A 26,364-nucleotide genomic window follows, 5' to 3' on the forward strand; every position below is an offset into this window, starting at 1 on the left:
ATTGGGCAGAAATGTTTTAGTGATCAACCACAGAACACTAAAGAAAATCATATTTATCACAGTAATGCTCTTGAAACATTTTGTTCACCAAGACAGCTTCCACAGAAAGCGGAACTTAATTCTTTAACACAATTATTTTCTCTCTGCCTGTTTCTGGAAATCCTTGTCATTACATATCTCAGGTTATAATATGTTGCAGAGAAATCAAAGTATAAATATCAAAAGAACAAACTGTCACTCAAGCCACAGAATTTATAAAATTACTTTTAATATTTGGCAATAAAGACTTCCAGTTAACAATAACAGGTGGAATTATCAAAAGTGCTTACCCTGATTTAGCCTTATTTCTAACACTCCTTAAAACAATTATGTTAGACAAGGAAAACAGATGGATAGAATGTTCAAGAGCAAGTCTTTTCATATTTTTTTTACTAGCATTTCAATCAATCACTTGTAATCAGGTAATTACATACAGTAACAAAGGGTCTGCCTTGTTTTATATACTATATTCAGGAGTAAGCAGGGAATGTACACCAGCTAAGGAGGTGTATCCACATTAATTTACGGGGTATTATTATTTTTATAGATCCTAGTCTGCTAGGGTCACTGCAGAAGGATTAGATCAGGACCCTACCCTTAACAGCTGACAATGCAAGAGAACGTATAAAGGAGTGTGGAAAAAAGGAGAGATAAAAGGAAGTGTCATTGTGTTGGGAAGCTAAGCGTGTGTCTTGTGGTTCAACAATTTTTGTATTCTAGTTAATTAGTACCACTTTAAACAAAACAGAGACCCCACTAAGTCCAATACAGGTTTTAAACGTCTAAAAACATTTTCAAGCAAACTAGCAAAAAGTCTACAGAAAGGACTAGTCTACCTGAAAATGTTTAGTTTTAAAGCTCACCTCTGTGTACGTATAAAGTTTGATCAACTATTTTTAGACATTTATTATAAGAAAAATTTAAGATAACAGTCTCAGGCTGTGACCAAACTTCTAATATTTCTGTAAGCAAAGAACATACGGACTTTGGGTTTATAAGGAAATATCACTTGCTACTAAACACCTCCTAATAATATAATTAGAGTCGGTGATAAGAAAAATCAAAACATAAAAGTCTGAAGCTTTTCTTTAGTAATTCAGAACATCTTTAATTGCCCAGCACCATCAAATGTGTTCTCTATAAAACCATGTCACATTGAGTGTGATATTTAGTGATATTCAGTAATCAGCTGAACTGTATTTAGAATGATACAGTGTTAAGGCAAACAATTAATAAATTTCCACTGACTCCCACTTGGTAATGAAGAATGCTCTATACCTGCATTAAGTAGCACTTTAACTGTTGCTTATGGAAAATGGCAAAGAAACATATTAAACAACATGAAGACCAACAGGTTCTGGTCTTAATTAAATGTATTTTTCCATCCTTATAAAATCTGTGATGTGTAATTAAAGCTCTACTAAATAAAAGATACTAATGCACTGTCAAATATGAGGCTGGCATGAAGCAGAGCAATCAAAGGAAATAACCTATTAAAACAAACCAAAGTTTCCATTAAGAGACGCAACATTTCCAATCGAAAAGCTAATCAATATTGAATGACCATATATTTTGTACTTATTTATACAGAACCTTCCCATCTGAGGTTACTTTGCATTTAATAAGCCATTACTTTGCAAAGAATTAGCAAACCTTTAACATCCTTCTGAAATACATAAGTGCTTTTAAATCTATTTTACCAATGGATAGACTGAGGCAGATATTAGTGCAGAGACGTTTCCAAGAACACACCACAAGTTTATGGCAGACTCAGGAAGAGAATCCAGCAATCCCTATTCCCAGGGCCCTGCTATTACCATTAGTAACATTTGATCTGTCCCTACATACAACCTACAACAAGGAGACCCTCCTGAGAAAGAAGCGCCAGACACCTCCATTGTGTTATTCTCCCCTTGCCAGGACCCTACAGAGCTCTCCATAGAGTTAAGATATCTGTGAGAAGAAAGGGCAAAGAATGACTTTGTGTGAGGACTGGGAAATGCACAACATCCACTTCTGTGCCAAGCAGATTTTCCCCAGCCTGGGACTGTATCAGCTCTCGCACCGAGAACCTTACACAATGGGGATACATCTTTAAGGGATGTTCCTGGGTCAGCTGCAGCCCAAGGAGTCCCTTGTAACATAGCTCCATTGGTGCTTGCCACCAGGCATTGGGGAGGAAAGACACCCGCTTGGGGTTTGGCCTGCAAAGGGACTGGCATCCTGTGGATCTTCTAGGTTTGGAGGTTGGGCAGATGGATTAATTTTGTAGCAGGACTAACCCAAAACTAGAGTGTAATGATCAGGAAAGAACAGCAGAGAGAGTGATGAATAATATTAATACTCTGTGTGCATGTGTACATGTACTTTGCTAGGTTATACTCGTGAAGTAAGAACGTATTGGTATTGTAATTATTTATATGTAAAGTCTCTACAATCAACAGAAATCAAAAGGAAAAATGGCACCCAGTACCACAAGGCAACTTTGGCAGTTTATGAGCAAAATCTTGAAATTGCCTGATATGCGTTCGTTCTCTCTCTCTCTCTCAAGATGTATGTATTGCCAAAAATAACACCTGCTATAAAACAAAATACCAGAGTGGGACTAAATAAGTAAGAATCTTGGAGCTCAAATGCATGCTACAAGTGTATGGGGAAACCTACTAGTGGTACTATTGATAGAGGAAGAGAAAAAAGCAAGTACACAAGCAGGAACATAAGCACGTAAAGATACTATGAAGTACCACCACCAAGCCAGAACTAAACAGACCTCTACTTCACTTTAGAAGTAGTTGTAAACATATTACTTACTAACAGACGTTTTTTTAGCATGAGAGTTGTGGGTGGTGAATAACTTCTCTTCCCTAAGAAGTGAAGAAGTTGGGTATCAGCTTCATGCAAAAACGTCTGTTAGTCTATAAGGTGCCACAGGATTCTTTGTTGCTTTTACAGATCCAGACTAACACGGCTACCCCTCTGATATTACTTACTATTACTTATAGTATTAAACCTTATACCTGATGACAATTTATTCAGTTTCACAGTGACATTCACTTACAAGAATTCCCAAGCTTATGTAGCAAACAGACTTAAACTGCCTTCTCACCTTATACCCACACAGACCTCCACACAAAAACACTCCATAACTTTGGGGAAATTTGCATCTAAACTTTAAAGCTGCCTCCTTCCTCCAGCTCTATAACAGACCAAATCAAAATTCTAACTCCAAATATTTACAAATTTGGGGAAAAATTGAATCTGGATTCAAACCTTCAGGCCAGGGTTAACCTCTAACAACTAAGATGAAATAATCAGAACAAACTGGAGGTAATGTCATAAAATAAAAAGGCAATGACAGGAGGAAGACCATAAACTGAGTCCTCAACCCCTGGAGTTCAGTAAAGGAGGAGGAGCCAGGCCCAACACAGAAGGGGGGAGGGATAGCTCAGTGGTTTGAGCATTGGCCTGCTAAACCCAGGGTTGCGAGTTCAATCCTTGAGGGGGCCACTTAGGGATCTGGGGCAAAACTTGGTCCTGCTAGTGAAGGCAGGGGGCTGGACTTGATGACCTTTCAAGGTCCCTTCCAGTTCTAGGAGATTGGTATATCTCCAATTATTACCTTAAGAGTCAGCAGTGGGACTCCAATCCTGGACTGCAATGGGGAGTGCCAGCCCAACTGGTGAGAACCTGCTCTTTCAGCACCAGAGGATGAAAACAATACTGCCAGCCCATATCCTGGCATAGAAAAGAAGGTATTCTGAGACCCCCTGACACCCAGAATTCTTGAAGAGGATGCACATCAGCATTGGTCAGTTACAAAAGAAAATACAGTGAGAAAATGACACAGGAACAAAATACCTGTGCAAATATTTTTTCTTGTATTAATTTACCAATGTAAAAACAGAATGCTGTGCTCCTTACAATTACATTAATGCTCAAGATATTTTAGACTGTTTTACAATAATGATTACCTGCACCAAGCTATAATTGCATTGACATGTATATGATCTAGCTGTGTAATGTCCACTACCCTTAATACGGCCATGCAGAAAAAAATAAATTCACTGTACCGAAAATATACTCAAGCATAATATATATATATATCATATCTATATATATTTATATAATATATATATATATATATATATATATATATATATATAATATATATATATATCATATCTATAGAAATGAGATTCATTTTATGATAGGCAGAAGCTCCCCTCAGTGTATGCTCAGAACTTCCACGAGTTAATGAAAACACAGAGAAGATTTTGCTCTTTGGCAAATCATATTTATTAGCCAGAATTTTTTCCACCTCTTTCACTACAAATTAAGCACTGCCTCCATCACCTCTAGTTCCTGCTTTCTCCCGGGCTCCTCACCCACCACCCCATCACTCACGGGCCCTGCTGCCTCTCCCTCTTCCCCCCGCATTGTCCCAAACACTCTTCTGGAGCCTCGCACCCCAGGCCTGCCCCACTCTTCGCCTCTCGCCCCGGTGCTCCCCCAACCATGGCAAAAATGGGCGGTTGTCCACATCACCCACCCATAAGGCCCTGTTCAGTCCTGGTTAAATCCACACCGCCCTGCTCCCCAAATATAGAAGTCAAAACACTCCTATGCACCAGACCAGAGCACCCCAACAATCGGTGAGATGTCAAGTTTTAAAGTTGCCTTGTAAAAACCATAAATTATAATGCAGACTCATTCTCTTCTATATATTGCTACAGTGCAGGCAGAGCTGAATTACGTAGATGTGGTTTCCTTTCAAATCACAACACATTCACACTGCGTTTTTACATCTCCCACTACTGTAGCTCCATAAGCAGCTATTGGTCAACCTCCTTGTCAGCAAGATCACTGTGTGGTGTTTGAGTAGGCTGAGATTGTTTGTGGCAGAAGGCAAAGGAGTTAGACACACAAATGGATATCAAAGTATTTCAAAAAATCGGTGCCAGATAGCACCCCAAACGTGATACAAAGTTGGTCCCACAGGAGCCACCTCCTGCTAAGAAAAGAAGGAAGAAAAGCAAACATTTCAAGACTGGCGGGAAATGCACTTTCTTGTGTTTCTGAAGCCATCTGATTCTGTTTCTGAGCAAGTTGCAGTGTGTGCTCTTTGTAAAAGAGAAATTCATCAAATCAAAATGTATGCAATGCAACATCACTATAGCACTAATGCAAGGATACTTGACCAGAATTACCACAATGAGTTTCAGAGGTGCAAGCTGTTACATGATGCAAAAACAGAGTTCGAAAGACAACAGCGGCAGCTCAAAGATTTTTTGAATCAAGTGGATCAGATTCAAGTGGCTACTTTTAAAGTTGCACTACATTTGGGGCAAGCAAGGAAACCATTCAGCGATGGAGAACTCCTGAAAAAAATTGTTCTGGCTGTAGAACCAGAAAGTAAGCTTTTCAGAGAGCTACCACTCAGCAATGACACATTACAGAGGACCACAAGAGATCTGGTGAATTTTCTACAAAATGAAATAGCTGGAAAAGTCACAGCAAGCCCTTTCTACAGTCTGTGCTTGGATGACACGAGGAATCCCAAGATAATCATATATGTTCGCTTTTTGGACTGTGATCGCCATTGTTTTTCTGAAGGTGTTTTACGTCAGGTGAGCCTCATTGTATGTCTACACTGCCAAGTTGTCGATAAAACTTTTGTCTCCCCAACCCCGCAAAAGACAAAAGTTTTGCTGACACAAGTGGCAGTGTGAACACGGCTTTGTCGTCAGGAGCACTCTCCTGCCGACAAAGCTAAAGCCGCTCGCGGGGCTGGAAGTATTTTGTGCCGACAAAGTACCAAAAAACAGCATTTACACACGCCGACTTTCTAAAAGCTGTGTGGTGTAGACAAGCCCTCCAAGACAGGCCTACTGGCAAACACACACATTTTTTAAGAGTTCTCCCTGGTTCTGGCCCACTCTCTTCCTCTCTCTCTCTGCACTGAGCTGACAGTGCAGAGAGAGAGGAAGAGGTGGGGTGAACTGAGCACAGGGCTGGGGGTGAAGGAGCAGGCTGGGGGTTGGGGTGCAGGGTCCAGCCAGGAGCTAGAATGAGGGAGGGGGCTCAGGGTTGGGTCAGGAGGTTTGGGTGTGGAGCGCTTACATGGACAGCTCCCATTTGGTGCTCAGGGTGGGAGGTGGGGATGTGGGGGGTGCAAGAGTCAGCACAGGATGGATGTGAGGAGGGTGCAGGAGTCAGGGCAGAAGGCTGGGGGTGTGTGAGGGGGTGAAGGAGTCAGGGCAGAGGGCTGGGGGCAGGGGAGGGGGATGCAGGAGTCAGGGCAGGGGGTGTGGGGTGCAGGGTATGTGTGGGAAGTGCAGGAGTCAAGGCAGAGGGTGTGTGAGGAAGGTGCAAGAGTCAGGGCAGAGGGCTGGGAGCATGTGAGGGGGTGCAGGAGTCAGGGCATGAGGTGTGGGGGGCTGGGTATGTGTGGAGGGTGCAGCAGTCAGAGCAAAGGGCTGGGGGCATGTGAGGGGGGGTGCAGGAGTCAGGGCATGGAGTGTGGGGGGTGCCGGGTACGTGTGGGGGGTGCCAGAGCCAGGGCTGGAGTTGTAGGGGGGAGGGATTGCAGGGGGCTGGGGTGTCAGAGGGATTCCAGGGGTCAGGGCAGAGGGCTGGGATCATGGGGGTGCTCCCAGCCCCCTGCCCTGAGCAGCTCATGGAGGGGGCTGGAGGAATACCCCTTGATTCCACCCCCCTTCCCCAAGGCCCCGCTCCTGCATCTTTTCCGCCTCCTTCCCAGTCTGAGCAGCGAGGGCGCTGGGGCTCCTCTTCTCCCCTCCCTCACAAGGGCCATCGCCGGCAGAGAGGGAGGAAGAGGCGTGGCACAACGCAGGACACTGGGGGAAGAGGCAGGGGAGGGGGGTAGCCTAGCTGCCAGCAGAGCCTGCCCTACAGCAGCAGCCAGCAGAACCAAGCTTGCTTCTGCCCTCTCCCCTTCGCCAGAGAGAGCGGTAGGTCGGGGGCGGAGAAGAGCGGGCTGGGCCAGGCAGGATTTTTAATGGCACACTGCTGTCCGCCAGGGTCCTGGCTGCTGGCCCCACTCAGCCCGCTGCCAGGGTTCAGCAGTTGGCTGAGTGGGGCCAGTGGCAGCCACAGCGTGCCATTAAAAATCAGCTTGTGTGCCATCTTTGGTTGCCAACCCCTGGTCTAAGCACTAGTATCTACAAAATGGGGCTGATACCTCCTTTGTAAAGTGCTTTGAGATTTACTAATGAAACCAGTATATAAAAAGCTAGATATTATTACAGTGATATATTGCAGGTTCCCTAATGCATACATTCTGTAAATAATATGCAGGTTATCCTTTTTTATAATTTCCATTTATACATTTTATAGTGTATATGGGAAGAAAAAACAACCCACTGATGGGGAAATAAACATGGCAGCAATTCATTTCTACAGCACAGTTAACTGCATGTTAGTTACAAAATTTTAGGGAACTTGCAATATACCACTGTAATAATAATAATTGCCCAATTAGGTAATAATTTATTTGCCAATGTATTTAATTTGGAACCAACAAAACAACTTTAACATGTGAAAAGCAGAAACCAAATCCCAACCGAATTTTCAGTTTTCACTGCTAAACATGGCTCTCACAGTTAGTCTATTTAAAGCAACTTGACCTTTTATGAGACTTGGTGCCTCTGTGAATTAGGTGAAATTATAAGGCAGCTACACCGTGGATCCAAACAGTCTATGAAACAAAGTCAGAAATATCTCTGTACAACGTTCAAGTTCTATCCTAGACTTTCTCAAGTCTGTGCACTGTGTGCATTTTGAATTTTAGCAGAAACGTGCGGAGTACACCAAACGTTTATCTAGCTCATCCATCCATATTTATGTCTCGCCAAGCCACTGAGCAATGAAATTGCAGCATCCCTTTGTAAAATAATACAATGGCAGTGACAAGTAGCTGAAGATAAATATAGCTTCTGCAGATACAGCTGGGGAATTGAATAATGCAGTGCTTCCCCCGCCCGCCCCCCCAAATCAGTCCACTCAGCAAGGAATCCACCCCAAGTTTAGAAGGCATATTTTTAATCTGAACTGGCTAAAAATATCCTGTTTATAATGAGTGTGGAAATGCAAGCAGAATAATATTCAGTTTAAAGGGGATAGCTGTCATGCTGTACTGCTCGCAAATTAACTAATGGGGTGAATCAAGGGTCACTTTTATAGACAAATATACAGGTTGACAGATGCAAATAGAATACACAGCAGTTTCTTATGGGACAGAGTTCATTTCAATATAAGAGTTTACTTACTAATTAGCTATTGGAGCTATATATTCCTAAATTATTGAACACAAGTTGGTGTCTCCAAAACATAAGGGTGAGGAGGAGAAAAAGAGGGTACTAACACTATACCCATAGAATTATTTCTCCACCAGTTGAACTGTTCTCGAAAAAATAGTCACAGAAAAGAAAGCAAAGTAATTTTTCTGGCAGTGTATTTGTAGTAGCCTGTTTAAATAATTGAAAACAAATTATGTACAGTCTGTTGGCATGACAGTAATGCAGCACAATGCCAAGACGACAAACCCAGTTTCATAAGTGCCTCAAGGCTTATCCCTGTAACCATGGAAGCACTTGTTATAGACCTCAGCCATCACAGAATCTCATACTGGACTGAGATTCATAGGAGGCACTAAAAAGAGAAGTTACTATCCAGTAACTACTGTTCTGCAATAGTACCACCTCTACATATTCCCCCTTGTGGGACTGGTACCGCCAGGCATTGAGCAGCAGAATCTTCTTGAGAGCAGTATCTGGTGGGGCCATTCACTCTTTCCCCCCCCCATCATGGAGGATTCTAAAGGTTTAAAAGTGGGAGTGGCCCCATTTGCCCCTCAGTCCTGTCCCTAATTCCAGAATCCTTGACCCCAGATGGTGAAAGTGTGGAAGTTGGGACAAAAGTGTGAATATGCAGAGGTGACACTCTTGAACAACAACAGTTAATGGTAAGTAACCTACCTTTCTTCTTCAGGTGGTCTCTACACAAGAAATGGGCAATCTACCAATAACATGGGGTCTTGTTTGATCTGGGGACCTTTACACCACGTAGATGGTATCATGAGCTTGGCTCAGCCAGATAAAACCGGGGACCTGGACTCCAATAAGCCAAGTAGAGGGCTACTTAGGCTAGCGGATCTTCAAAGTCAATCCCAGACTTATATGTTGCTAGACTTAAGCCACCTGGGCCTGGGAGGGCTCCCCTATCAGTAGAGAAATGAGATATGACCTTCCCCGCTCCTTTGGATGAACATAATAATTTAGTTTAAGAAAAGGCAGGGAATCTGAGGTTCAACTGGCAAGTCTTTAAAAAGTCACTAGAATGCTTCTGCTCTTTCTAAACTTCACAGCAGTTGACTTCTGCTGTATTTACAAAATTATTAGACAATACCTTAGGCATTTCAAAACTACTTGCAAAGAAGTAATAAAAACTGGAAGCGAACAACAATTTATTTATTTATATTTATATTAACCCATAAAAGCTATGTTAAAATAATGTTATGGTTGCATGGCTAAGCACCCAAAAGTCAGAAAATGCCACAGTTCAGGTGGTGAGGATGATGCATCAAAAAAGATCACAGAAAACATACAACATCATATTATTTGGGAAGCAATGTATGATCACATACTAAAAACTGTATTGTAATGTATATGTGCTAGAAGATAAAGTTAAACTTACATGTGCAGTCTCAGCCTTGCTATTTCTGACTCGAGAATTTAACCATGTATCTTTAATATCCTTTTAATATTTGTTTTTAAACGGCATTTCAGACATATTTTAGTTTCTTTGTTTCAAGAGAAAAAAAACAAAAATGCCTAGACAGGATTGCAATACCCTATCCAACACACATCTTCTGAGAGCCACTGGAGTTTGTGTTCTCTACTTTGCACCTTAGTAGATGCAGTTTTTATAATACAAGATGTGCAGAAATTGTAGCAAGAGATCTGGAATCTACAGTTCCTTTGCACCTAAAATGCACACACTAAATAAGGAATGGGCTCCTGAAGAACACAGCTTCATTCTCTGCTCATGCACAGCACTTCTGAACACCAGTGAAAGCAAAGTACTAAAAAAAGAAATCAATCGCACTGTGGAATTAACAATATACCAGTATCCATTCATAGACTTAAGGTCAGAAGGGACCATTATGATCATCTAGTCTGACCTCCTGCACAATGCAGGCCACAGAATTTGGCAAATCAAAACTAATGTTGACTAAAACTAATTGAGACTGTTCCCCTGCCAAATTTCAACTATCTACCATGAGATTATTCTACACCAAGTCCGCTTGTATTCAAACACAGCTGAGCTTTTCTAGCTCGAATTTTCCAGACATATTAACCCTCAGGCAGCAATCAGCCCAATTAGTGAAACTTTCAAAAAATATCAACTACTGAAAGAAGGATGTTAGAATGGAAATGCTTAGACAACTTGAACTATAATTGCTCTAGCAATCTAGCCACAGTAAATATATTTTTAGTCCTTCAGCATAGCAGTTAACATACTAAAACAGAATGCTCAACATTTCAGATCCTTGAGCTGTTATAATTGGATTGAGAATACAAACTCTGGTATCACACAGAAGAAGACTCAAAGCATTACCAAAACATACTGAGCTACATTCAAATTCACTCCTCATGTAACTCCACTGATTTAACCAGGGATAAAGATGGAATTCCATCTAGGATCAATCTGGCATATTGTCTTTTAAGGTCTGTACCTAAGAAAAAATACATCCATCTAGTGTGATGTGAAAAACTGAAAAAGGCTCATGAAATACCTAAATCAATGGTTTTCAAGGATTCTGTGCCCCAGAAATCAATTGTATATTATAGTGTAGCCCAGCAGTTCTCAAACTGTGGGTGCCACTTTGAATGGGGTCACCAGGGCTGGCTTAGACTTGCTGGGGCCTGGGACAGATGCCCAAGCCCCACTGCCCAGGGCTGAAGCCAAAGACTGAGGACTTCAGCCCTGAGTGGTGGGGCTGAAGTCCTTGAACTTCAGCTTTGGCCCCCCACCCAGTGCAGTGGGACTCAGGCTTTGGCACTCCCCGAAACTGGGGCAGCGGGGCTCAGGTGGGCTTCGATGCCTCCTCCAGGGGTCGTGAAGTAATTTTCGTTGTCAGAAGGGGTCATGGTGCAATGCAGTTTGAGAACCCCTGTAGCCAGATATACGATCAAAATAGAGTCACAGAACAACAGTGCTTTAAACTATTTTAATGCAACTTCTTCTGTCAACAAGCAAAATGTAACTCATGATTTCCTTGAATATTTTTGTTATCAAAAACTTACACTTAGCCTCTCTCAGTCAGCACAAAGAGATAATTGTAGATCCAAATTGAGGCAATGATGACACTAAAATTCATTTCCTCCCTTCACTGTTCTCTTTTTCCTATAAATCAACCAACTAAACAGGGCTTGTCACAATGAGACCCAGTATTGTCTCTGTAGCCAATCCCAAATGCACCAACTACTCTTGCAGGCTGAGAATGAGCTACAAACTGTGCAAGAGCTATTGGGACTAAAGTAGAAAAATATAATTCTTAAAGTAGATTAAATCTATCAGAAAATGTTTTCTCGTGGGGAAGAAAAGTATATAAAGAGCCAGTTGTCAACAATTTGCACACTGGACGTCAGACCATTCTACCACATGAGGAGATTTGGTTTGGATTATGTCTGCCACTGATTTCTGAACATGATCTCAGTTCAACGGATAACACCAAATTAGAAATTCATTATTATTAATTATTATTATTTATAAACAGCAGCTTGGCTTCTCTCTCCGCACCCTCCATAAAGACCAGCTGTGTTCTTAAAATTCCAGGATATACCATAGATACAAGTGCCCAAAGTAAAATGATGCAGTTTTGTGCTCCCCACCCCCAATCACCATTGTATCTGAAGAGTTAACCAGAGCTCCTTAGTTGGATCCGATAGCCCATCGTTAATGAGGGGGGTGAGTTTCCTTTTTCCCTTAGATGTTAGGATATTGAATTGAGGAAGTATCCAGCTGAAGTATCCATTTTCAGAGAATCTATCATATATCCTAGCAATACACCCATCAGAGAATGAAATTCTCAGGTGATAAAGCAAACAGAGACTTGACCACATCCTCAGAACAGGATAAGGCAGAAAAATCTCCTCTTGGTGAGTACTGAGAAGAAGCTTATTGTCAAGTCTCATATCCCTTTCTTCTTCCTCTGAATGAGAGAGAGAGAGAGAGAGAATCATAGAATATCAAGGTTGGAAGGGACCTCAGAAGGTCATCTAGTCCAACTCCCTGCTCAAAGCAGGACCAACATCAACTAAATCATCCCAGCCAAGGCTTTGTCAAGCCTGACCTTTAAAACCTCTAAGGAAGGAGATTCCACCACCTCCCTAGGTAACCCATTCCAGTGTTTCACCACACTCCTAGTGAAATATTTTTTCCTAATATCCAACCTAAATCTCCCCCACTGCAACTTGAGACCATAACTCCTTGTTCTGTCATCTGGTACCACTGAGAACAGTCTAGATCCATCCTCTTTGGAACCCCCCTTTCAGGTAGTTGAAAGCAGCTATCAAATCCCCCCTCATTCTTCTCTTCTGCAGACTAAACAAGTCTAGTAAGATTAGTTTAAAGGAATACTGCCTAACAAAAGATAAATTTGTATTATATTTGGAGGTGGACAAGGTGGCAATGGAGACAACACTTTTGCTGTCCTGGGAGGCGAGAAAAGATGAGTAGCAACAGCAGGTTTTTAGCTAGTCCCTTTCACTCTCCAAGGATGACTCTGCCAATAAATCCACATCATCCCCGGGTTAAAAAGTAGGCAAGGGAAAGGGGACAACAAACATGGTTAAAAGCTCCACAGAGAGCCCAAGGGAGAACTATAGCTCTGGATGCTGAAGCATCTATGGTTCTAAGAGCTTTTCCACTGGCAGCCATGAAAGCACAGAGGCCAATTAGGACAACTTATGCAACTGAGGTCCTAGCTGAGACTCATCTCCAGTATCCAGGGGCCTGCCTCACAGAAGACCCTGCACAATGAAACTAGTAGTAGAAAGGAAGGTACTGAGACAACTGGAATCTTATGGAGCTTTTAGAAACTTGGCTTTGAGCACTGTGTCACAAAAAAGCCCTATGTTAGCCACAACAGGCACTGCCTTCCAGAAGGTTCCTGAAGCTCAGCAGTGGTGGAGGCAGATATTCCATAAATAGGTGTACGTAGAGATCATTTTAAAAAATAATGAATTATACTGTACTTGCCAATAAAAAAAATTACTTGCCTCAGGCAAATGAATAAAGAAAAGGTTTGCAGAGGTACTTTAAGCTTAAAGGGTGTCAAATGCTTTGCCACAAAAAAGGTAAGACCTCTTGGAAGGACAGACTGATGGTTAAGATACTTGACTGGGAAATCTGAGTTCTGCTCTTTCACAGACTTCGTGTGTGATCTGGGGTAAGTCTGTCACTCACTCTCTGCCTTACATCTCTGTGTGTAAAACAGGGACAATAATATTCCCTTACCTCAATTTGTGAGGATAAAATCACTAACGTTTTTGAGACAATCTGATATATCAGTGATGGGGCCCACATAAGTATCTACATAGATGGAAAAGAAGTTCCTCAGTGTGCCGCTAGGCCAGCAGAATAATTACAGTCACATGGCAGAAAAGAGTCACTACCTTAGATGATACATGTACCTCATCATAAAATGCTTTTAAAGCATACTTAGAACCTCCCTGTCCTTCAGTTAATATCTACTTGGTTGCCTCTGTAGTTCTGCTGGTGGGTGATCCAGAAAGGACAACTGCTCCCATCATGAGATAATTATATCAGGCCAAAATTGTCTAGTAATTAACAATTCTATTTCCCTTGCTAGCTAATGAGCACACCTACTTCCCTAAGTAATCAAATCTTTCTGTTCAGAGGAGAACAACAGCCAGATGTGTTACTCTTTGTATCTTCTGTAGTCATAGTGACCACCAAAGACCAGGCACAGAATGCTAGAAAAATATACCTAAAATACTGCTATGAGATACAGTAGAATCGTTCAGTTTTTTTGGTGGGCTTTTGTTTGTTTGTTTGTTTTCCTACAACAAGGTTTAAAGTTGGAGTTAGCTATCGATCCTTGGCAGGCTCAAGATGACTGATGGTGAGGGAAGGTAACTAAATAAATTCTATTATTAAAATGCATTTAATACACAACAGCATAATTACATCATCATCATCATCACCACCACCAGCCAACCACCACAGTATCACTGTGTCAACATAACCAAACTCGTTTAATAAGCAAAAGGGATACACAAAACTCACTCATTTAATTGTATTTTAAATTACTCAAGGTCAACAATTCAGAACAATTTGCTGAGGCAATCTGCCACTTCACTATTTTTCCCATTATAGGTGATCCTCAAGTTCTTTTCTGTGGTTCAAATCAATCTCAGGTAAGACTGCAATACAAATTAAAAACTGAAGGAATGCTGAACCCACATCATCTCTACCTAATGTAGGTATTTTCAGTAGTCTGGACAACATTTTAATACAGAGATTGTTTCCCTCTTGTTTGTAGTGGAGCAGATCATCTCTCACCATCAATTCACAATTAACACCTCTGCAGCAGCTACAGCAACTGTTTACACAGCAAAGTAAAATTAAGATTAGATAGAAACTGTTTATATAGAAAAGGAAGATTAATTGAATATTTCTAGTTATCTTTTAATGAAGATTTACAAGTGGAATGAAGAACCCACGTGCTTGTAACCAGCTGAGACTCCACAGACCACCAATGATAGATAAACCGATTACAGTTAGATTATTTTTGCACTTCGAGATTTAGAAGCTTTAAATTAGATCTTTGCATTTTATATAGAAAATGTACTTCCACAAGGCCTACACATATGCTGTATATGACAGTGATTACTCTGTTTTGCATGCTATTTGCTTTCCCATTTAAATGGAAAACATCCATTTAAAAGCATTACAAATGCTTATTTAAGAACACACTATTTCAGCTCACTCTTGGAACTCCATAAATATTCTGCCTCACAAACAATGAGTCATAACTTCAGAAATTTAAACTAGCCAAGTAATCATCCATTTAGCTGGTCACACACAATTAAATCCCCAAGCAACAACTATCTAGTTTCTGAGGATTCCATTTTATCAGCCATTGAGTTCAACACAAATAACAGAACCAACAAAATATCAGTTCTTTGCAAAAAAAAAAGTTATTAGATCTTTGCATTTTATGAGAAAAGCTATTTCAAAACAGGCCTACATCTGTGCTGTATATTACATGATACTATTACTTTCCTTACTATTGGTGCGTGGATTTGGGTTTGTTTTCACACTGTTTAAGAATCCATTTGAGATCCTCCGATCTGCAGGCCAATGCATAGAAAAATGCCTTTTCAACAAAAATTCTTCTTTGTATGAGAAAAGTAAAGAAGATTTGAAGACATAAAAATCTGGACTCTCCTTCTCCAGAGCACTTATTTTATAATTTAAGTATTCAATAGATATACTTGGACATTCCCACAGAGTTACCCACTTAGAATTTGCCCTGATATTCCCACCCATCTACTCATTTTTCTCTGTAACCATCATCATAATTATTATATTGGAACTGCCTTTTTTTTTTTTAATGAAGAAGTCCTGCTAAGTACTGATTGAGTGGTCTTCTATGTTGAAACTAAGATACTCTAAGTGAAACAAAGGTGAATCTTCCAAAAATCCAAGGCAATAAGAATATTTAAATAATTGTCCAATAAAAGATATTACCTCACCCACATTGTCTCACTAATATCCTGGGACTGACACAGCTACAACTATACTACATACATATTTATAAAACAGTAAGTTCCACCAAATTGTATGTTTTTAGAAAAATCAATGTCCTTCTGTTCTAAGAAGAAGATTTTATAAGAAATGGACTGCTCTGAGCTACATATATTTATATATATACATTTCACCATAAGAAAACCTAACATCTGTTCAGTGTAAAGAGCATGCAATGGAAACAGTGTTAAAATATGTTAACCCTAAAAAGAAGTATGAAATTGATAAGAAAAATTTCATATATCATTACATCCCAGGAAGTATTAACTACTCAAAATGAACATTATTCTTATGTATTTTACTCTCACTTGTATCACCATTTATAAAAATATTACTAATTATTTAGTAATATTAAATGGTGGCAAATATTAAACAAAATTGACCTGGGACAAGCAAATGACAGGGGCACGGGGATCAATCATATTTCTGAGGACCTACAAGTTGCATCTGGTAGTCTGCAACTGATTATTTACCCTAATGCAGAGGTTCTCAAACTATGGTCCGCAGACCACCAGTGGTCCATGAGCACCATGCAGGTGGTCTGCTGACAGTTCCCTGTAAGTGGAGCTGCAGCATGCCTTCCCAGCTTGGTGGGGGAGACACACCCCCCTTCCAACCACAGCTATGGCGGGGGAGACACACACCCCATTCCTAGCCCAGCGGCTGCCATGGCAGGGGAGACACACCTCCTTCCCAGCCCCAGCTATGGAGGGGGAGAGACACCCCCGTGCCTCCTTCCCAGCCCCAGCTACAGCAGGGGAGAGATTCCCCCCCACCCTTTCCCATTTCAGGTTGTTCTACAAGGGATGGTGTGAGTATATGGATATGCAGGGATAGTCTGTAGATCTCTATCTACTTTACTGAGTTGGGATGTTTGTAACTTTGCTAAATGTATTAATAAACTATTTGTAAATATAGACAAGTTCCTTTAGTGTGAGTTTTGAACCCTCAAAGGGATAACTGGAGATTTTTAAGTAATCTAATTGATCAGGGGGAAGGATAGCTCAGTGGTTTGAGCATTGGCCTGCTAAACCCAGGGTTGTGAGTTCAATTCTTGAGGGGGCCATTTAGGAATCTGAGGCAAAAATCTGTCTGGGAATTGGTCCTGCTTTGAGCAGGGGGTTGGACTAGATGACTTCCTGAGGTCCCTTCCAACCCGGATATTCTATGATCTGGCTACATATCTGGGTCTGCGATGGGCAAAGTAGCCTGAAGAGAATAAGGTGGACTAGCATAAGGCTTGTGGTGTCATCTAGCCAAATATTCATGAGGCAAGCAATACTGGATGCTTCACTGCTGATGAAATAGAGACAGCAGACATACACAAGGCAGTTTTCATTGTATTTATATAGACAACCTATACGTTTCAGGCCAAACAATAATTAAGTTGTCTCACAGGATCAGAGGAAAACAAATGTGGGTGTGTCTGATAAAGTAAATGTGTTTAACGTATGCTCAGAACCATAAATGGTCATGCAGATTTTATAAATCATACATTTGTTCTTGGGGCACATATAAAAAGTGAACAAGAAGAGCCTGTGAGAGTCTGTATAGGCAAGATATTCTAGTAGTTAGGGTAGGCAGTAGTTTTTGTTTAAAAGTTATTGAAGAGTATTTCAGCGTTGCTTGCAATTGTTGTAACTGAGTACATGATACATACATATTTTAAATGTCATTACTGGATTACAAAGCAAATGTATGGCATCCTGTCTTTGACAACCCAACACACTTCAATTTACCCAGGAATTCAGGATATAATCAAAGTCTTTCTCCAAACAACTCCAAGAGATATTATACAAACTCATCCCCCACAAAAGCCACGCGGGGACCTTCTACATGCTTCACAAGATACACAAACAAAGCAACCCAGACAGAGCCATTATATCTGACCACAGCACTCTTACTGAAAAAATATCAGGACTCGTAGAAACCATCCTCAAACCACTCAGCACACAAAGGGCCACCTTCCTCCAGGATACAACCAACTTCCTCCACAAACTCCACAAGATTAACAACCTCCCTCGGACCACCATCCTTGCCACCATGGATGTCACTTCCCTATACACCAACATACAACTTCAACAACCACTACCCATCCATTAAATTCTCTCTGCAACAATCCCACACTAGCATCAACTTCCTGGATATCATTATCAGTTTCAACAGTGGAACCCTACAGACAATTATACACAAGAAACCCACAGATTATCACACATACCTTCACAGATCCAGTAACCATCCCAAACACACTAAGAAATATGTTATCCACAGCCAAGCACTCAGATACCACAGAATATGCTCCAAGGAGAAAGTCCGGAATATACACCTTTAAACACTCAAAACCGCCTTCATCAAACAAGGACATTTCACCAGAGAAGTAGATTGTATCATGAAATGGGCCATCCAAACGCTCTGAAAGACTATAGAAAGAAAACCCACTCCAACCGCATACCTCTAGTTGTCACCTACCACCCCACACTGGTATCAAACTACTACAACCCATACTCCAAGGGGACTCCATCCTGAAAGAAATCTTTCCTGAACAAACCCCCCAACCTCACCAAGTTCACCATCAGAAGCATGTTCCCACAGACCAGGACACACCAACTTGATGCTTTTGCCATCACAAGTACAAAGCAGCCTGCAGGTGAAGCATGAGTCATCTGTTTCAATGACCACCTTGTGCACCCCTTAGTGCTTGTCCTGGGAAAACTATGAAAAGGATAGAAAATAAAAAAAATCAGTTTTGTTTCTGTTTGCTTTATTCTATGCCTCTTCTCCCTTAGTCAACTGTACCATGCTCATTACACCTATGGTGATGAGGTAAGAGAAGGTACTCAAATAAGGCTATATAAAATCTTAGGATGTCCAGACAGACAGGATTTCATTCTGTAATTCTTATTTGAACTTCTGAATTCTTTTAAGAGCAAGGGAGGAGAGAGAGAAAGGAAAAAGGAGTGGAGGTCAGAAGTTTTAATAAAGACAAGGTCGGTATCTCAACCTCTGTGGAATGCATACATTTTATATTTTACATTAGCCAACTTAGTATTCCTTACTCACAGGACTGCCGGTCACCCTGAATTTAGTCAAAGGTGACTCCTAATTTTGATAGGCCAGTCACGTGCCCTGTCATACAAGCCTGCAGGATACTACGACTATGTCTACACTAAGCACCTTTCAGCGACATAGCTGTGCCGCTAAAGCCTGCCGCTAAAAGGTGTGCAATGTAGCCACTCTGTCGGCGGGAGAGAGCTCTCCCGCCAACAAAAAACTTCCACCCCCAACGAGCGGCAGTAGCTTTGTTGGCAGGAGAGCTCTCCCCCCGACAAAGCACCGTTCACACCAATGCTTTTCGTCGGTAAAACTTTTGTCATTCATGGGGTGTTTTCACACCTCTGAACGACAGAAGTTTTACCAACAAAAATCACATGTAGACAAAGCCTAAAATACCAGTTTGAATTTGAATAGGAAAATAGCTTTGTGTTGCCAATGTGATACAGTGTCGTGAGTAAGATAACACTGCTCTACAGCCAAAATGCTTCTGAAATAAATGTAGTCAAACTTTACTAATTCTGGGTCACTGAGAACGAAAATGATGCTTAAAGTTGTTGACTGACTCTAGTTTTCAAGTTATGCTATTAGGTCAGTATATACGACCCTTGACTTGGGAATAGCGGAGGATAAGTGAGTTATAAAGGGAAGGGATCTCAATTTAAACCAGAAATGACTAAAATACATCTTTGACTGGATCTATGAATAAATCTATGACTGGGTTTGGACAGTACTTGCTTTTTAGGCAAAACAATGAATGATTCAATCTGAAGCTGGTATTGCGTCATACATGATATGAATTGCATCATGTTATTCCTAGAAGTCATGGATGATGCAATCATAACGAAGCTTACATCACTCTGCTGAACAAATTGCCCTATATCAGCTCTAGAAATCATACAGTGTCGTGCTCTCTTATTTGTCAGTGTTTGATTTTGCAAAGGGACACATTTCTGTTTAGCCAAAGTGAGCAGAGATGCCTCGTACTTGTGTGAACAGTGCAGATAACTTCTGCTATGTTTGTGGTGAAGTGACTTTTGCATCACAAAAGCGCAGTATAACCACTATGGTTAAGAAAGCCTATCACCTTTATTTTGGCTGCAAAATTGGAGATCAGGACAAGAGGTGGGCCCCACACATATGCTGCAACACTTGTGCAACAAATCTTTGCCAGTGGTTGAACAGGAAAAGGAAATCTATGCCTTTTGCAGTGCCAATGATTTGGAGAGAGCCAACAGATCATACCAGCAATTGTTACTTCTGCATGGTGCCTCCAGTTGGGAAAGGTGTGTCAAAGAAGAAAAAGTGGACTGTGCATTATCCAAACATTCCATCAGCTATACCCCAGTACCCCACGGAGAAGGACTGCCGGTTCCTGATGCACCAGAATCACTCTCACTGGAGTCAGACGAGGAAGAGGAAGAGGATGAAACTTCTGGTCCTGAACCATCAATGTCACAGGACCCACATTTTCTCCCATCCTCCTCCTCTGAACCACACCTCATAACACACAGTGAACTGAATGACCTTATCAGGGATTTGGAACTACCCAAGAGCAAGGCAAAGCTCTTGGGCTCCAGACTACAGCAGTGGAATCTCCTGGCAGGTGATGTTAGGGTTTCCATGTTCCGTGACCGGCAAAAGGATCTTGTCCCATTCTTCCTCATGGAAGGTGATCATAAGAACATAAGAACATAACATAAGAACATAAGAAAGGCCGTACCGGGTCAGACCAAAAGTCCATCTAGCCCAGTATCTGTCTACCGACAGTGGCCAATGCCAGGTGCCCCTGAGGGAGTGAACCTAACAGGCAATGATCAAGTGATCTCTCTCCTGCCATCCATCTCCATCCTCTGACGAACAGAGGCTAGGGACACCATTCTTACCCATCCTGGCTAATAGCCATTTATGGACTTAGCCACCATGAATTTATCCAGTCCCCTTTAAACATTGTTATAGTCCTAGCCTTCACAACCTCCTCAGGTAAGGAGTTCCACAAGTTGACTGTGCGCTGCGTGAAGAAGAACTTCCTTTTATTTGTTTTAAACCTGCTGCCTATTAATTTCATTTGGTGACCCCTAGTTCTTGTATTATGGGAATAAGTAAATAACTTTTCCTTATCCACTTTCTCAACATCACTCATGATTTTATATACCTCTATCATGTCCCCCCTTAGTCTTCTCTTTTCCAAACTGAAGAGTCCTAGCCTCTTTAATCTTTCCTCATATGGGATGCTCTCTAAACCCCTAATCATTTTAGTTGCTCTTTTCTGAACCTTTTCTAGTGCTAGAATATCTTTTTTGAGGTGAGGAGACCACATCTGTACACAGTATTCGAGATGTGGGCGTACCATGGATTTATATAAGGGCAATAATATATTCTCAGTCTTATTCTCTATCCCCTTTTTAATGATTCCTAACATCCTGTTTGCTTTTTTCACCGCCTCTGCACACTGTGTGGACATCTTCAGAGAACTATCCACGATAACTCCAAGATCTTTTTCCTGACTCATTGTAGCTAAATTAGCCCCCATCATGTTGTATGTATAGTTGGGGTTATTTTTTCCAATGTGCATTACTTTACATTTATCCACATTAAATTTCATTTGCCATTTTGTTGCCCAATCACTTAGTTTTGTGAGATCTTTTTGAAGTTCTTCACAATCTGCTTTGGTCTTAACTATCTTGAGTAGTTTAGTGTCATCTGCAAACTTTGCCACCTCACTGTTTACCCCTTTCTCCAGATCATTTATGAATAAATTGAATAGGATTGGTCCTAGGACTGACCCTTGGGGAACACCAGTAGTTACCCCTCTCCATTCTGAGAATTTACCATTAATTCCTACCCTTTGTTCCCTGTCCTTTAACCAGTTCTCAATCCATGAAAGGACCTTCCCTTTTATCCCATGACAGCTTCCCTTTTATCCCATGACAGCTCCCATGATCTTGTAGCCTGCAACAACATCGATGGTGTGATGGCAGCCCTCAACATCGTTCATGATCCAGATGAGTGGAGACTGTTCATTGATTCATCGAAGACAAGTCGTAAAGCTGTTTTACTGCATAATGGCAATGTTTTGCCATCAATTCCAGTTGGTCATGCAGTCCATATGAAGGAAACCTATGACAACATGAAACAACTTTTGAGGTGCATAAACTATGACCAACATCAGTGGCAGCTTTGTGGCGATTTGAAGGTTGTTGCTCTCTTGCTTGGTCTGCAGACTGGATACACAAAGTACTGCTGTTTTCTCTGCGAATGGGATAGTCGTGCAAGAGATTCCCACTACCTCAAGAAAGATTGGCCACTCCGACAGTCATTGGAGCCTGGGAGGAAAAGTGTTCAGCATCCACCACTTGTTGAATCAAGGAAGATTTTGTTACCACCCTTAAACATCAAGCTGGGTCTGATGAAGAACTTTATCAAGGCCATTGACAAAACACAAGCAGCTTTCAAGTACCTCCGTGGAAAATTTCCAAGGTTAAGTGAAGCTAAGATAAAAGAAGGTGTCTTTGTTGGTCCTCAGATTCGTCAACTTCTTCGAGATGGTGCATTTGACCATGCACTGCGTGGCAAGGAAAAGACGGCATGGAAAGCCTTCCAATTAGAGGCAATACATTTTCTCGGAAACAACAAGGCAGACAACTACAGGTTGTTGGTGGAAAACCTCCTCGAGGCATACAAAAGCCTTGGTTGCAACATGTCACTAAAGATACATTTTTTGCACTCTCATCTAGATTTTTTTCTACCGAACTGCGGAACAGTTTGCGACGAGCACGGCGAGCGATTTCACCAGGACATTGCAACAATGGAGAAACGCTATCAGGGCAAATGGAGCCCATCAATGCTTGCAGACTATTGCTGGACAGTGACAAGAGATGCTCCATTTAATGAATACAAGAGACAAGCCAAGAAGCGCCGAGTAGACACTGAATAGGACTAAACTATGTACATAATAGTTTTTTGCCTTTTGTTTCATAATAAATTTTAGTTATATAACCCTTTTGCTGATTTTTAAAGTGTTACATGAACAGGACAGGTGAAATATCATGTAAAGCAACCATAAACACATGAAAAGACCTAGGTTTACAATTTATGATTAAAACTCTACTATCTACACAATATACATAGACATAAAATGTAAAAACTTAAATATCTTAGAAACAGTAGCCAATCAGTTGTTTTAATTGTCATATTTGACTTCAGCACATCAAAATACATAATAAATACCACATTTTATCTCTGAAGCAGACGACGTCTCAAAAATTGTAGACCAGTGTAACAGAAAAGTATGTTTTGTCCTACCATGCAAATCTTAAAGTGATTGCTCTACAACCCTATACTCCCATTAATGCTCAGAATTCAGCATGTGTCAGTTGCTTGGGACTTTCCTCTTATCTTCTCCTACTTCATCTGTTAAAAACACTCTCCCTTTCCCACCTGGCTGCATGGTTTTTGTTGTTTTAAGAGTGATAGCAGAATCATTATTGATTGTGAGGCTAACTCCTCGGGAATCATCAAGTTATGATTTCTGCTGGAAGTAGGATATCTGGCTAGTTGACAAAAGGAATGACAAATCAGACTCTTACGAAAACCTCTCCTCCTACTTTAACTTAATATTTAAAATGTTTTTTCTTCTAAATTTTCACCTTTTGGGGGATACTCACAGAGATCACTTGTCAGCCTCTTTCAGTACAGCACTATCTAGTGAGAAACTAAGTATTGTGGTTTTATTACTACTATGTACTTGTACAGCACCTTCCATCCAAGGATCTCAAAGCACTTTACAAGCATGCTTTAATTAAGCTTCACAGATAACTATCATCATCCCTATTTTACAGATGCAGAAACAGGCAAAAAAGAGACTGAAGTGACAAACCCAAACCCTGGTCTATACTACAGAGTTAGATCAATGCAATTTACATCGACTTTTAATAATGTCAGCGTCTGCACTACAGTGTTCCTCCCTTCAACATAACTTGCCTGTTATGTCGACTTAATTACTCCACCTCCACGAGAGACATCGTGCTTAGGTCAACGTAGTTAGGTCGACGCAGGGTCAGTGACATTGCGTTGCTTACTCTGACTTACATGGCCTCCAGGAGGTGTACCACAAAGTCCACCGTGACCACTCCGGTCACAGCTTTGAACTCCACTGCCTGCAGCCAGGTACACAAGTAAACGCCGCTCCCCTTTTGAAGCCCAGGGAAGTTTTGAATTTGCTCTTCCTATTTGCTCAGTTTGGAGAGCTCACATAGCAACTGCCCAGCTGAGCATGCCTGCTCCATGCAGCAAATGCGCTCCTCCCTAGAGTACAGGTGAGGTGGTGGATCTCCTGGGTCTGTGGGGAAAGGAGGCTGTGCAGTCACAGCTCTGCTCCAGCTACAGGAACTTTGACATCTATGGCCAGATCGCTCGGGACATGGAGGAGACGGGCTTGTACAAATCAAAGAGCTGTGTCAGGCATACCAGAATGCAAGGGAGGCAGAGTCACTCTGGTGCAGAGCCACAGACATGCTGCTTCTATAAGGAGGTGCCTGGGGTCAGAGTGGTGGAATATGAAAAAGTGAATGCCAGTGGTATCTGTTTTTACTTGTCCAGGGAAGGCTTTAATTCTGTTTCTTTTCATTCTTTCTTAAATCCATGTCCTCTTTTCTTACAACCCGATGCCAGGTACCCTGACTGCTCCCCCACACAGATGTAAACTGTTCAAGGTTAAATTACTGTTGATGGTGAGAAATTGGTACAATTTTGGTATGCCTATTGTAGATTATTCATTAAAGAAAAAAGAGATTTACTTCTCTTAAGGAAGATTTTTGTGTTAAAACAAAACCCAGTAAGACATCCTTACTTTAGTAAACATGGTACATTAAAATAAATTTCAGCGTTACATGGCTTTGTACAGCGTTATTAAAAGTGAGTCAGTGTCATATGGACAGATAAATTATTTCCATTACATTGCACATATTCAGATTTGAAATAAACTTTTGTTATCTGGACAATATGACTTGGGTCTATACCTCCACAATGATCACAGATGCACAGTGGTATCCTTTGGACTCCCACCTCTGTCAAAGGAAGGAAAGGGGTGTCTCCAAAGCAGTCAGATTTTAGAAAACAACTGGACCAGTGCCTCCAATTTCAAAAATCTGTCCTTCCACTGCACCTGTAGTTATGTTTGCTCCGATGCTCTTTTGAATCTGTTGTCTGAATTCTGTATTGGAGTAGTACTACTGAATGTATTTACAACAGAATTCATAAGAGCTAGTAGCTGCAGAGAAATCACAAGCAAAGGGGATCAAATCCTTTCCTCATTTAACACAGAGCCGGTGCAACCATTTAGGCGACCTAGGCAGTCGCCTAGGGCGCTGGGATTTGAGGGGCACCATTTTCTTTGGCAGCAACCGCGGCAGCCGGATCTTTGGCCACCCCGGTCACCGCCGGCATTTAGGTGGAGGGAGCTGGGGCAGGGGAACGTGGGGAGGGCTGCCTGCAGCAAGTAAGGGGGGGGCGGCATGCAGGGGAACTCCCCGCCCCAGCTCACCCCTGCCCCGCCTCCTCCCCAAGCACGCTGTGGCTGCTTCACTTCTCCCACCTCCCAGGCTGCGGCGCCTAAGCTGATTGGCGCCTCAGGGTGGAGGGGGGGGCGCCTTGGGTGGGAGGGAGGGACGCAAGGTGGAAGTTTCACCTAGGGCGCGAAACATCCTTGCACTGGCCCTGGTTTAACAGGTGCATAAATCCTCTTATTAAGAGAAATCACTGTGGGGAGCAAGGGAACAGAATCACAAGGGAGTTCTCTATACGGGTCATACTGCAATGTGCTGCATGCGAGTTAAAACACACTACAAAAAATCATTAGATAGAAATGTAAATCTCTATCTGAAACAAATTCCTATGTTTGAAGTTTATTTTAATTCTGGCTGAATTCAATCATGCAAAGCTTAATTAGAAAAGAAACAGTATTCCAGGACCTCCCTACATTCCTGCCTCCCCATCCCATATCTTATGGGGCCACAGCAGTACCAAGACATTCCACCTCTTGGAGATTAAACTCAAGGATAGGGACACATACACCCAGCTGTTTGTGCTTGTGAATTTCCTGTTCCTTCCCCATTCAAGATACTTTCCCTTGTATGTATGATGTTTACCTCAGCATTGCATAGGTATGTTTGCATAGGTGTGCAATAAAAAAATCTATCAATGGAAACTGAATTTATCTTTATTATCCTCCATCACATGGGGGCTGCTGCTAACATTCGCAGACAACAGCAATAGGTGCATGTGCATTGTTATAGTCGGCGCACACAGCAATCATTAAAAGGTTTATAGCACAGTGCAAGCAAACAATGCCAGGCTCAGCACAGTACAGCAACACACATTACTGTGGCTCATTGTTAAAATGCTTCTTCAAGGCCT

At 41.6% G+C, this 26,364-nt stretch overlaps 1 protein-coding gene across 11 annotated transcripts in view; it reads right to left on the bottom strand.

The window, feature by feature from the left end:
- TRAPPC9 (trafficking protein particle complex subunit 9) overlaps positions 1-26,364 on the bottom strand; it is an 825,958-nt gene that overhangs the window by 538,642 nt on the left and 260,952 nt on the right. The window lies entirely within an intron of this gene.

Source organism: Mauremys reevesii, linkage group 2, assembly GCF_016161935.1.
Source record: "Mauremys reevesii isolate NIE-2019 linkage group 2, ASM1616193v1, whole genome shotgun sequence".
NCBI lineage: Eukaryota > Metazoa > Chordata > Testudines > Geoemydidae > Mauremys > Mauremys reevesii.